At 36.6% G+C, this 13,061-nt stretch overlaps 1 protein-coding gene across 5 annotated transcripts in view; it reads right to left on the bottom strand.

Moving 5' to 3' along the window:
* Positions 1–8,972, bottom strand: part of syt2b (synaptotagmin IIb) — a 30,573-nt gene extending 21,601 nt beyond the window's left edge. Inside the window, exons 1-2 of one of the 5 annotated variants that reach the window (XM_007546922.2) lie at positions 8,773–8,972; positions 8,595–8,694 (exon numbers count right to left, since the gene is read on the bottom strand). The gene's annotated coding sequence lies outside the window, so the exon portion shown is untranslated. Of the gene's footprint in view, positions 1–8,594 lie in introns of all 5 variants that reach the window. The other 4 variants (XM_007546924.2, XM_016668891.1, XM_016668892.1 and 1 more) reach the window with 4 other exon arrangements.
* Between the last annotated feature and the right edge of the window lie 4,089 nt (positions 8,973–13,061).

The following is a 13,061-nucleotide window of genomic DNA, read 5'->3' as shown; positions in this document are numbered from 1 at the left end:
ATTTCTTAACAGAGGTTATTTTGAACATTACAAAGTCCTTTTCTGTTCTAGCGTTCATCCTTTTATGCTGTTTGTCTGAAAACCTCCCTATCTCTGCTCTCTTTGGGGAAATACCACGGTGTGTGCACAAGCTGAGCTGACAGCTGGTGGACGGCTGCATAAGGCAGCATGTTCCAACTCAGGTCATGATGTAATATTCCCTTTCTGCCAGAAGAGGGCATTAATCTCAAGTAAAACTGCTGCATCACAGAGCAGGATTTATTTTTTAATTTTTCTGGAGGGAAGAGCAAAGTTGAAGACATTTATCATCTATGTTTTCTCCACGGTTTGTTTTTGAATTACAAACGCACTTAGTAGCATTGTTTAAAGTGACTAGAGAACACTTAAAATATTCACTTTTTTACTTCAGGGAGCATCAAACACGTAGTACCAGATTCAGTTATGAATCAACAAGAAATGCAACGGATGATTCCAAATGAAAAGATATTTAGCCATTTTATTCAGGAAACACAGCCCGACTTCACAAAGTTAGATAATTCAGTTGCAAGTTCCATTTATGCCTCTACCCAATTTGCGCTAACAGGGCAGGAGTTGTCATCATAGCAGAATCAGATGCTGTTCACAGTTACCACATAGCCACTCTCCAAGCTCTGCATGACAAATCCGCAGACATAACTACATGCATAAAAACTACAGCCAGCAAGCACCTGTGCTGAGTGGTGCAGGGACGTTTGGGTTGAGAAGACTTGTCTCCTCTGAGGCAGCAGAAAGGCATGTGGAAAATACTGCACCTCTCACAGCTCCTGCAGGGAGTGCTGCAATGCAGGGGAGTATCGGAGAAATGGAAAGCTGCAAGGGAGGTTTTCCAAAAGTCAGTCCCTCAAACTCCTAAATTCAAGTCTAATTTCTTTGTGTTCTTTTGTCATTTTGTTTATTTCTGTCTAGATTTTACCGTCAGATAGTGTTATTTTCATCACATAGCCCACACACACTTTCACACATGATTAAGTCAGCATCATTCACTGGCCAGTCATCACTGCAGTAGTAAATAGGAAGCATCACATGCTTATAGTTGGCTTTATATAAATCACTTTCAGAATTTAACTCTGTCATTTTGTGTACACTTGAGGGGTTGTTATGAAACGTACTATAAGTGTGATTTTTTGTTGCTGTTTGCTTTTTGACTTTTTTTCAATGGGATTCATAGCTATGTTGACAAAACCAGATTTTTTAAAAATTGCTACTCCAGCAAGCTACATAATCACTACTGGATGTATTCATGAAACTTTCAGAAGCAGAGTTTTTATGCATAATGTGTTTCATAAACCATTAAAAACTATTAATAAAATGCCTTGGATAATAAAATATTCTTTTAAAAACAAAACAAAAAATAGAAGAAAATGAGCAGAAAGGAAGATAAATGTAATTACCATTAAATATTTACATGCTGCTGCCCCAATAAATTAAATGTATCAATAATGGAAATAAATTAACTTTTTAACTTTTTATTTATTTTTTTTAATTTGTGTGTTTTTCTTACTATGAACTTAGATATTTTAACTTCTTGGTGAAATGGAAAAAACCCTTTTGTCCTGACCACTGTTACTGTGACGATGTGGTGCACTGGCTATATACTATAGGTCAACACACACAAGACTTAAACATGCACACACTTCAGCAGCAATTAAAACCAAGCAGCAGCTACGGACAATGTAGTTCTTATGAGCTGAGATCGAACATGTTGCTAGTTGTAGCTCTTATTCAGAATTCAAACAAGCTCAAACTAAATAGAACAGTTATCCTGATTATATCTTGGCACAGCAACAAACCTAACCAGCTAAAAATTAGAAAAAATAACGCCTCCTTTAGTCATTGATTCAGAATTTGACATATGCTTCTGAGATGTTTTATACAATTATATTTAAAAAAAAAAACCCTGCAAAAATGAACATTCACAACCCAACTAAGCCGCTGATTGGTAAGATTCAATCTAGTACTCAAGGATATTAATTTGTCCCTGAAGCACTCTGAATTGATCTGTTAACAAATATTGATATTTTCCCTTAAAGTATTGTTGAGGTTAAACAGTCCCCATTCAAACACAGTGAGGTTGAAAAATATCTTAAATATATGAAGTTGAAATTCAAGCAGAAATGTATTTACAGTCGTCAGGGTATGAGGTTGAAAAGTAACCTCTGTTTCCAGCTCATCCATTTGTCAACAACAGTTTTTTGTTGTTGTTTTTTTTTTTTTTTACATATGTACAACTTTCTATTTAGTTGTTGCTTTTGAAAACACGTAGATAGTTGCAGCATCTATAAACATTTTGTCTGTTGTGGAAAGACTCAACAAGCATCCTAACATCAGAAAATTGCATCCTTGCATTATTGATATTGGTAATTTTACTACTTTGAGATCCATATGTTTTAAATTCCAGATCCAAGAAAAACTTATTCTGCATCATGACTACTTGGTGTTTTTCATTGTTGTATACTCCTGTCCCTGTTCTATTGTATCTTTTCCATGTTGTAGACTTTCCTGCTGCATTTTAATTATCTGTCCTCCTGGCATGTTTACCTTCCCCCAGATGACCACAAAAAGCTCAGACTTGATCAAAATTTTATGACTCTTTGATTGTGTTGCACACATAGTGAATTAAGTTCTGAGAGGCTTCATCACCAGAGCCACAGCTATTGACAATTCTTCTCTAGCACCAGTCATAAACAGAAATCTCCTCCACTCGAAGCCCTCAGAGTAACGAGCTCTACTGATTTCACTTGAACAAGAACACAAAGACCAACTCCATCAATTCTGCAGGCATCCATCAGCATTTGTAAAACATTTACTGACTTCTTAGTTTCTTAGGTAGTCAATGTATAGGTTCAAAACCATCTGACCTTTGTACATAATGTGCAAGGATGCATAATGAGATAAATGTCGATAAATCGATGTCCATATTTATTTCAGCTGTTTGTGTTTGAGGACAGTTTTATGGACCATCAAGGAGCACAAGTCATCTTCAAATACAAAACGTTCTTTAGAATAGAATGAAGAGTCCTTTACAGATGATAGTATTGACTTTCTCCTTTTTTTTCTTGACAGAGGTCAATAATGTCATAAGACGCATTTGTCCATCAATCTGTCATAACTTTGTTTCTGGCTCTCCACCCTCTCAGTCTCTGAAGATGTTTGAATCAGTGACTCAGTCTAACATCTCATCTTTACTTCCTGCAAAATAAAATAATCTACCCGTCATAAATTATGTCTGTTGTGTGTTTAAAAAGGTTTGTCCTGCTACTGGCTGCTGTATTGTAGAACTGCACAATGCTTCACCTTTAACAGGCATGTTCTATTAAGCATGAGACATTTTTGGATCAGCTCAACTTAAAATTTACAGACCTATCTCCAAGTTTCCTTCTATGCCAAAGCTTCCTTAAAAAGTATCGGAAGAATAACTAATTTATTTTCTGGAAAAGCATGACATCATGACAACCTAGAAACATAACTGAATGACATTCAGCTGTTCTTTTAAGGCAACTAAACTAAACATTTTTTTAGTAAGATCAGAGACTCTGTGACAACTTCTTGTAGATGAGCCTTAGTTGTGCTCCTCAAAACTGAATAGCTTAGATCAAGTAACTCTTTGGTGTATTTGATCTTGTCAGTCAAACCAAACCTCCAAAAATGTGATATTTTTGATTGTGTCATGTCAGTGTGGTCCCATTCATGAGAATGAATCATAAGCTGTTGTTTTCAGTTCAGGAATAGTTTGAAGCTTCAAGCGCTGGTGTCAAAAACAGGATTAGAGATGAATGTTTAAGATTTGATCTTTTCTTGTCTTAAGTATAAAAACCTTTTATCATTTTGAATAAGAACAATCTTAATCAATTAGTCCAGAATGCTGCTGCAAGGCTTTTAGCTAACACACAAGACAGACATTCACACTACTTTTACAGTTTTTCCTGTACAGATCCATTCAATAAGTTAGAATATTATTTAAAGGTCCACTTATTTTAAGAACTTTATCTCTGAGTGAAGCACATTATATAGATTAGTTCCACACAGATGGATGTATTAAAGCCTTTTCTTCTGATAATTAGGGTAATTTTCACTTAATGAAAACATGACGTGACTCTCCCTCCTGAGCTGTGGATCTCTGCAGCTCCTCCAGAGAACCAATGGTTCCTTTCTGATATATGCTCACCTTGACCCACCTGTCATTTTAGTTTGATAAACCTCAAGTGTGTATACAGTGGCAAAATATATAAAAAACTTTTGCAGCTCAAACATCCATTTAGATTGGATATGTGTGAACTCTGTAAGACAGATCACCTGTAAAGCATCATGCAGGTGAAGCTGGTAGCATGAACAAACCTACAACCATCATTCCACTCATAAACTACACAAAAAAACAATATCATAACATCAGTGATCTCTTGGAAGAATGTCTGGAATGTAAGATTTTTTGTTTTATTTGTTTATTTTTATTCCATTTTCATTGAACAAATAAGTTTAACAACTTCAGTAGGCGTGCCTGTGTTGGAGGAATTGTAGTGTGATGAGGGAGAGCACACAGGTTTGCTGGGATTGTCCAGCAGTCTACTATTGCACTACAGGGAGGATATAAAAGTAGATATTTAAAAATTAATGAGCACAGCTATTCCAACTAACCCTTTGGCGTTTTTATTGAAAGTACCAACCCAGAATGTTACTGGAGAAACAGATATACTCCTTACATTGTTTGTTGCAAGAAGAACATGACCATTACCAGGAATGCATTCTTTTACAATGCAAACCCCATATACCGACCTGGTAATACAATGGAGTACATAAAAGAAAAAATGTAATATGTTCTTGCTGCTTGCAAGAATATACTGCAGTAATATTTGATTATCCAATCTCTTAAATAATAATAACAGGCTCTGCAATTGAGGTAATGCTTTGCTTGAGGAAATGTTCAGCAGCTTTTGTTAGATCACTGATGTAAATAAACAAACTTTGGGAAAAAATGCAGGGTTGACCAGAAAGCAAATGCTCCCTGCCAAACTGCATGACTAATCTCCGCCCAGTGTGTTGACAAATGCTAGCTCAGCAACACAACATGATCTTAAATGTGATTTAGTATTTTACGTTTAGTCTGGTACAAGGTTTATTTTGAAAACAATCAATTACCACCTTTACCCAATGTTTTAAGGGCATCTTTGAGAAGACGCTTAAAGTAGTTGTGTGTTATAAATATTACCATTATTAAACATTATCGTGCTAACGATAACACGTGCATTATCGTGTTAAACATTATATGCTCCCACTGGCTCAGGTTATAACAGGAAATAGGATCAGCTACCATAACTACGCGGATGATACACAGCTCTACATCACAATGTCACCAGGTGACTCTGAACCCATCCAATCACTGAACAGATGCTTAGAACAGATAAATGTGTGGATGTGCCAAAACTTTCTCCAGCTGAACAGAAACAAAACTGAAGTTATTATCTTTGGACCTAAAGAGGAGCGAACTAGAATCAATGCACAGCCTCAGTTATTACAAATGAAAACCAAAGATCAGCCCGAAACCTGGGAGTAGTGATGACCTCTGACCTGAACCTTCAGAGCCACATTAAGACAGTCACAAAGTCGGCCTTCTATCATCTGAAGAACATCTCCAGGATTAGAGGACTAATGTCTCAGCGCGATCTAGAGAAACTCATCCATATGTTTATCTTTAGCCATATTGATTACTGCAACAGCGTCTTCACAGATCTGACTAATAAATCAATCAAACAGCTGCAGCTGATCCAGAAGCTGCTGCTCGTGTTCTCACTAAAACCAGGAAGATAGAGCACATAACACCAGTTTTAAAGTCCCTACACTGGCTCCCTGTAGCTCAAAGAATAGACTTTAAAATACTGTTGTTAGTTTATAAATCACTGAACGGTTTAGCACCACAATACCTTAAAGATCTGTTATTGCTGTACCAACCATCTAGACCCCTCAGATCTTCTGGTTCTGGTCTGCTCTGCATTCCCAGAATCAGAACCAAATGAGGAGAATCAGCCTTCAGCTTCTATGCACCACAGATTTGGAACAAACTTCCAGAAAACTGTAAAACAGCTGAAACACTGGGTGCCTTTAAATCTCAACTTAAAACCCATCTGTTTAGAGTTGCGTATGGCTAAATTAGGGTTAGAGTGCGGGTTTTGATGTCTTCAATGTTTTTATCTTTACTTTTTATCTATTTATTAATTTCTTTTTATTTCCCTTTCTCACTGTTTACATTTTAATGATATAAAGCCCCCCGGAAAACGTCCCAGTTAAACGACATTTAACTAAAGTCCTACGGGCTTTAGGGTCCCAGTTGACGGCGTTTCAACTAACACAATAACGACAGAAACGTAAGTGAATTCTACGTGACCAAAGTCCCAGAGGGTTAGAGTCCCAGCTAAACGACGTTTAACTGAAGTCCTAAAAGGGGGGCGGGTTTTAATGTTTTTATCTTTTTTAATCTTTTTTTTTTTTCAAAATTTATTTCTCTTTCTCACTGTTTATTCAATGTCACATGCTGTTTTTATTTTAATTATGTAAAGCACTTTGAAATGCCTTGCTGCTTAAATGTGCTACACAAATAAAATTAGATTGATTGATTGATTGATTGATTGATTGATTGATTGATTGATCTTGAAAACTGAAGCTATGACTTGTTTAATTTTACCATTGTTTTATAAATCTAGTTTCTTATTAATGTATGTATATTGCAATTGTTTCCAACAAATATATGTAAACAACAACAACAAAACATATTTGTTCAATGGTAAAAAGAAATATATATTGTAAAGCTCTGCAGTTTCTGATCTTATTGATTATAAACTGTGTATGTAAGTAAATATATGACAAAGGAAATGATCAGAATAATGTGGATTTAAAAGCTCCAAAACTCCCACAATCCTGGCAGAAGAATCTATTGACAGGTTCTCCAAGTGAACTGTTTTGCCAACATGCAATTTGCAAAGTGTGGCCAAGAACCACGCATTGCACGAAGCTCTGAAAACAGAACCTCTTTACTGAATCATTGTGTTGGCAGCATTATGCTGTGGGGATACAACACACCTTATTCTCTACCAAAGCTGATAAAGATTTCTTGTACCGTCTGAAATTTGTTTTTATACCGTAGAAATGAATGCCCAATACACTTTAAAACACTTTTAACAAAATATTCATTCATTCATGCATTCTTTTTCACATTATAATTGCATGCTACTTTGTGCTGGTTTTGTCACAGAAAGTCCCAATAAAATACATTGAGGTTTATTGGTGTAATTGGTTAAATCTGGAGTGACTTTTGACACCCATTGTGTTAGTAAGTACATCGAGGTTAAGTTATCAAATTTAGTCTATAATGATTTGCTGCCTTCATTTACCATCAGCAACTTGAAATACTTTAATCTGAAGATAATGTGTTTTGACCTTGTCGGGCATCTGCCAAAGCCCTTAAATTCATCAACTGGTCTATTTGTGTGAACAAAGACACTTTGGAGTTTCCTCGACTTCCTTAACCTGAGCTGAAACCAAGAAGAAGTTCTTATTAGGAACACCCATTATGGATTGTCCCAGTATGGAGAAAACACTGCGTCACCTGATTACTGCTGAAAATAATGCTCAACCATGGATCTTTCCTACAGAATTTATAATTCATTAGTTTTAAATAAATGAATTAGAAATTAAAGAAACAAAAGATGCTGTATCCATTTGAGATTATGACATGTACAGGTGAGGAGACAAAATAATATCTTTGTCTGCATTGCTACAGAATGACTCTCTGTTAGGGGGTGTATCATTGAATAATCAAGCACAAACTAATACTAACACTGTTTTCTTGCTGGTATAGTTATGGAATAAAATATTTTTTTTCTAATTTTGTTTAAATAAAGGGCTGCAGAGAAACAGCTTAACAGAACCACTGAGATTTATTTGAGCTTTAAGAAAGCTCAGCAGACTGACGACATTTGCTACCTCAGCAAATTTGCCTTCGCCTCCCCTCTTCCTGCTTGTAATAGTGAGATTACTTAAATCATCCATCTGAAAACTTGATACACAACAAATATATCCAAAGGAAAATGAATTTTAAACAGTTTTTATCAACTTTCAATTAGGTTAATGTTTAAATGTCTCATTTGTTTTGCCCATCTTTGACATATTCAACCACTAAGAAGTATTTTATATTTTGTTTTCGTTCAAGTTCCCTCCCATGTTGCCCCCTTACTCATCCACAGTTGTTTTTATTATGTAACAATATACTGCAGTACTACGAGGCTACGCACCAGTCAGCAGGACTCACCGGCAGGCTTTAAAAGTTGGCAGATTACTGCAGGACCGTCTGCAGTAAAATTAAAGGGGACCGGCACAATGTTAACACCATCTGCTCTAATTACCTCTGGACCATTTATTCTCTGTGTTTCTCTCTGAAGAGCTTTTTTTTTTTTTCCCATTCAGGCAGGATGTGTGTAATGAGGCTAGGTGCCTCTGTGACAACCTGCCACGCAGGAAAGCTGCAGTAATAGATGTTGCAGCCCTGTACAGAGAAAGACGCTGCTTACCTTAAGGAGAGAGTAGTGGAAGCAGAAAACAGGATCGGATACGTGCTTGACAGAAGATAAACAAAAAACCCCAACAGTCAGCTTTTAGGATCCTCCCACCCTGGAAACGCAGTGTAAATCATCAAAAAAAAAAAAAAAAGTGATAATAAACCCCGGCACTGACAAATCCCACAATCACCTGCGGTCTAGTGGTCCAAAGAGACACTCACAAACAAGATCTCTTGGCTCGGAGTGCTGCTGATGTTAGCTCAAATGAGGAAGACAGGATGGGAAACACTCACGTAGATTAACATAGTTCAAACCCTGAAATCATCCCCAGCATCAGGACCAGTGGAGTTCCACTGCTGTATTTCCCGGCACTGCTCTCTGATTGGCTGAGGAGCTACTCAATAAAAAGACTCTGTGTCATCAACCGGGCAGGGAGGGAGGCAGGTTTTCTTTGGCGCACTAACAACTGTGCTCCTCCTCTTTTCCTTCAATACACTATCACTTTTTTTTTTCTTCTTTCCAGCACATACAGAAGAGGAGTGCTGAGCTTTGAGAATTAGATGCAGGAGGAAAAAGAGGGAGGAGCAAAGACAGGAGAATCGATGGGTGATGAAAAGAGAGGTGGAGATGGTAACCAGCAGCCTGCAGTGGTTCTCCGGGAGCTTGGTTTAGGTCTCCTAAGCTGCTGGGTGCCATGAATCTGCAAGAACCTTAGAGTCAGTGAGGCGTGATGAGCTGCATGCCAGACTGGTTTTACTGCAGCAGAGGGGAAAGTTGTTTTCTTTTTTCATCCTTTTTATTCAGCTGCCCCACTAGGACACATGGCTACTGTAGTTTTGCCTTTACTTGTTCATAAGCAATAAACGTGCATATGGTTAAATCTGGAGTGACGTGCAGATATATATATATATATATATATATATATATATATATATAGACAGCCTGAACGTCCCTGAGGTATTCTGTGTTTGGTTGCAGTGAAATGTTTCTGTCCGTTACATCACTTTTTTAAAGGGTCAGAGAATCTGTTCTGCTTTGTTTTCTTTTTGTTCAAAGCATTTAATTTTCTCAGTTTGAAACCATATTTAATTCACTTAAGCAAGCCTTATTCAATTTGAAATCAATAAAGCTGACTTCCTGCTCAGGGAAGATGCAGAGAACTGCACCACCCTGGTACTTTATATTTCAGAGGAACAAAAAAAAAAAAAAAAAAAAAAAAAAAGGATTGCAAGTTACTTGTGTTGCATTAATTGCACTATTTTAATACAACTAAATATAAAGCAAATTATGGATCACACACATTGGATCACCATATCTCTTGAACTATTCAAATGAAAAGAAAATGAAAACTGGGTTGTGTCAGCCTGTCTAGCTGATTTAAAGGTGAAACATTTGTTAATGGAAAGCAACAATTGGACACTGACGTGAGTGCCAGCTTCCCACTTACACTTATTAGAGGTTTTGGGAATGATGCCAGATCTCTGCAACAAAAGCAAACCAGGCTCCCTTCAAAAGGGGCACTCACATTCATTGCCTTTGGAGTTCCCCTTGATGAAGCAGTGACCAGACGCTGTTTGATGCATCACCAGTAATCACAGGAGCGAGCCTGGATGAGTCAGGAAGGCGGCGTCATTTAAAGATGTAGCTCTTATATGAACTTCACACCCTCAGGAGTTGCTTCTCATTGCTGGTAGAACTGAGAGTAACTAAAATCTCGAGGCTGCATCTAATTATTCAGGGAAATAAATTTTATTGTTGAACTTTATTGGCATTAATGAAAATGTAAATGATAGGAAGGCAGATATGTAACTTAAGTGAGAGAAATGTGCCTTTAGTCTTCCCTGTTGACAGTGAAGTGATCGCCTTCCCAGTATGTATACATATTGATTTAATCAGTTCTTAATCAGGGGCGTTATAATTTCACTTAATAGCTATTTAATATTGTAGGCAAAATTAAATTGTTTGTTTTTCCTTGACGTCTGCTTTTGTTTTTTCTTAATACAGAGATACTGTGCTCTGACTGCCGCCAAAAACGTTGTATACTGTAAAAATTTTTTATTTTACCATTATTAATATTTTTTTGTTTTACCTTTTTATTGTACAGGATCTAAATTAGCAAAAAATGTCTTCTTCTGTGACCTTGTTGGAGCATGTCAGCATCCAGGGACATCAGAAATAGGCCTGAGACCTAATATGGATGGTAGCCTACAGGTTAAAGCTACACTGCTCAAATTATGCACACAATTCAAAAGGGAACAGCTATACTACTGGATGGTACTCAGAATAATTTAATTGTTTAGGCTGCATGCTATTTAGTGACCTCTGATACCTGATTTATTTATTTACAAAGCGTAAGGTAGACATTTAGATGTTAGATCAAGTTTATTGACTTATGTTTACTAGTGTAGTTACTCGATTAGACCACTAGAGGACAATAAGTCCAAAGAAACTGCCTAATTTCATTTTCATTCTTATTACCTTAACAGGATTTCTAAGAGTGAATTTTGTAACACAGTTCTGAATAAAATAAATCTTAGGAGAAGAGCGCTTTGTGTTTTAATGTGCTCTGACCTCTACCACAAAAAAAAAAAATTGTATCAAAAGTGAAAAATAATAAGGCAATGAGATAAGATCATCTTTCTGTTACATTGATTTTTATTCTTTATTTGTACTTTTCCCACTCAGTTAATGTAACTAACACCACAGAAGCAGCTGAGCCACTTGGTCCTAAAATAACCTCAACAAGATGGAGCAGCAAGGCTAAATTTGTCAAGCCTCTGGGTCAACTCTTGTGTTTCTGTAACCTCAATATCGCTGGCATCCAAACCCTGTCACTATGCTAGAAACTCCAAGATGAAATAGTTACAAGATCAGTTCTTTAGATTTGTATTATCATTATTGTATTCCTGGCATACTAAGGTGCAGCCTGTCTGAGCTAAATGAATTGGGCTGCTGTCTCCAGGTGAAGAATAATCATCTGCCATAAGGATTTTTAAAGGATGGCAGCTGAACCAGTCTGTAGTTAAGTTACCCTCACGGTTCCACTGCAGGAAAAATATCTCACTAAATGTTAACTTTTAAACATTCTAGGTCAAATTTGTCTAAATACTTAAATATTTGAACCACTGATCAGTATGAATTGTTTTCAGCAATTCCTTTTTTATGAATTTAGCATTTGATGCATATTGAACTTCGACATATTTTTTTACTCAGTTCTTGCATCATGTTAATCTCGTCTTTGCATATTTTGAGCGATGACGGAAAAACTGCTATTTTGCATTCGTCGGTAGTAAAAACTCAACAAATACAAGTACAGCTCAAATCATTTGAACATTGTGAAAAAATAACTTTTCAATCATTTCAGGAAGCAAAACTTATACAGATTTTTTGTAGTTTTGATGCTATGGTATATAGATACTAAAGGACCAGATTTCAGTGTCTTGGAAAATGTGAGTATTAAATAAGAGCAATTAAAAAGGATGTTTTTAACAAATATGTCAAGTTTCTGAAAAGTATGTTAATTTCAGTACTTGGTTGGTTTTACTTTTGCATGAAACTCTGCAAGCCTTCAGGTCATCTTCATTTACTGGGTCTGGTGTCTCTTGTCTTCCTCTTGACAACACTCCATAAACTCTCAGTGGCGTTGAGCTCAGCTGAGTTTACAGGTCATTGGCGCAGTAACAGCGTGTTGACTGAACTACCTTTGACACTGTGATCCCGGAAAAAGAAATCAACATCGCCATTAAACTTGTCAGTGGAAGCATGAAACCTCCTGGTAGGCTGTGCCTCTCTACACTTCATCCAGACTCTGGAACATTGATTTTCACATGCAATTCAAACTTTTCTTTGCTATCAGGAATGCAACACTTGTAGCCCATGTGTAGGACTCTTCCGAATGTGATAGCTCCTTATGCACTGGCTTCAGACTCCCCTCTAAATTTTATTTTGACTGTCATTTAAAATAAATAAGTTTCGCTTTCTGAAATGAGTCTGTCTTTAACAACCTTGTTGTTAAAGACAGCCATCTTACTAGTGACACTTTAGTTAACAGATTTAGCATTTGACACAACTAGTTGCAATGGACAGCTAAAAATCTCAAAATTAGTTTCCTAGTATTGTGCTAAATTGGTTCAAATTCCAAAGCACAAGTCAGGATTTAGTTTGAGTTAATGGCAATTTTCAATCTAAGTTAGCAACAATTACATGTCAGGTTTCCTTAACATGCAGGTCAAGGAAACCTTCTAGCCTTAAGGCACCTAAGACTGATTTTATTCAATATCTGCATGATCCTATGACAGGAATCTAGGTTAAAAACCTTGACTTATATTTTCACAACCACATAAAGACGACTTCTAATTCAAGCTGATACAACTTTAAAAATATTGCAAGAATTATGTTACTTGATTCAGAACAAGACACAGCAAAATTTGTGCATGCCTTGTAGTAGGTTCTATTTTTAATTATGTCCTTAAGGGCATA

The sequence above is a fragment of the Poecilia formosa genome, unplaced genomic scaffold (assembly GCF_000485575.1).
Source record: "Poecilia formosa unplaced genomic scaffold, Poecilia_formosa-5.1.2 Scaffold18, whole genome shotgun sequence".
In the NCBI taxonomy this organism is placed as follows: Eukaryota; Metazoa; Chordata; class Actinopteri; order Cyprinodontiformes; family Poeciliidae; genus Poecilia; species Poecilia formosa.
Note: the sequence above shows the minus strand (reverse complement) of the source record. Positions and strands in the feature narration are given on the sequence as shown.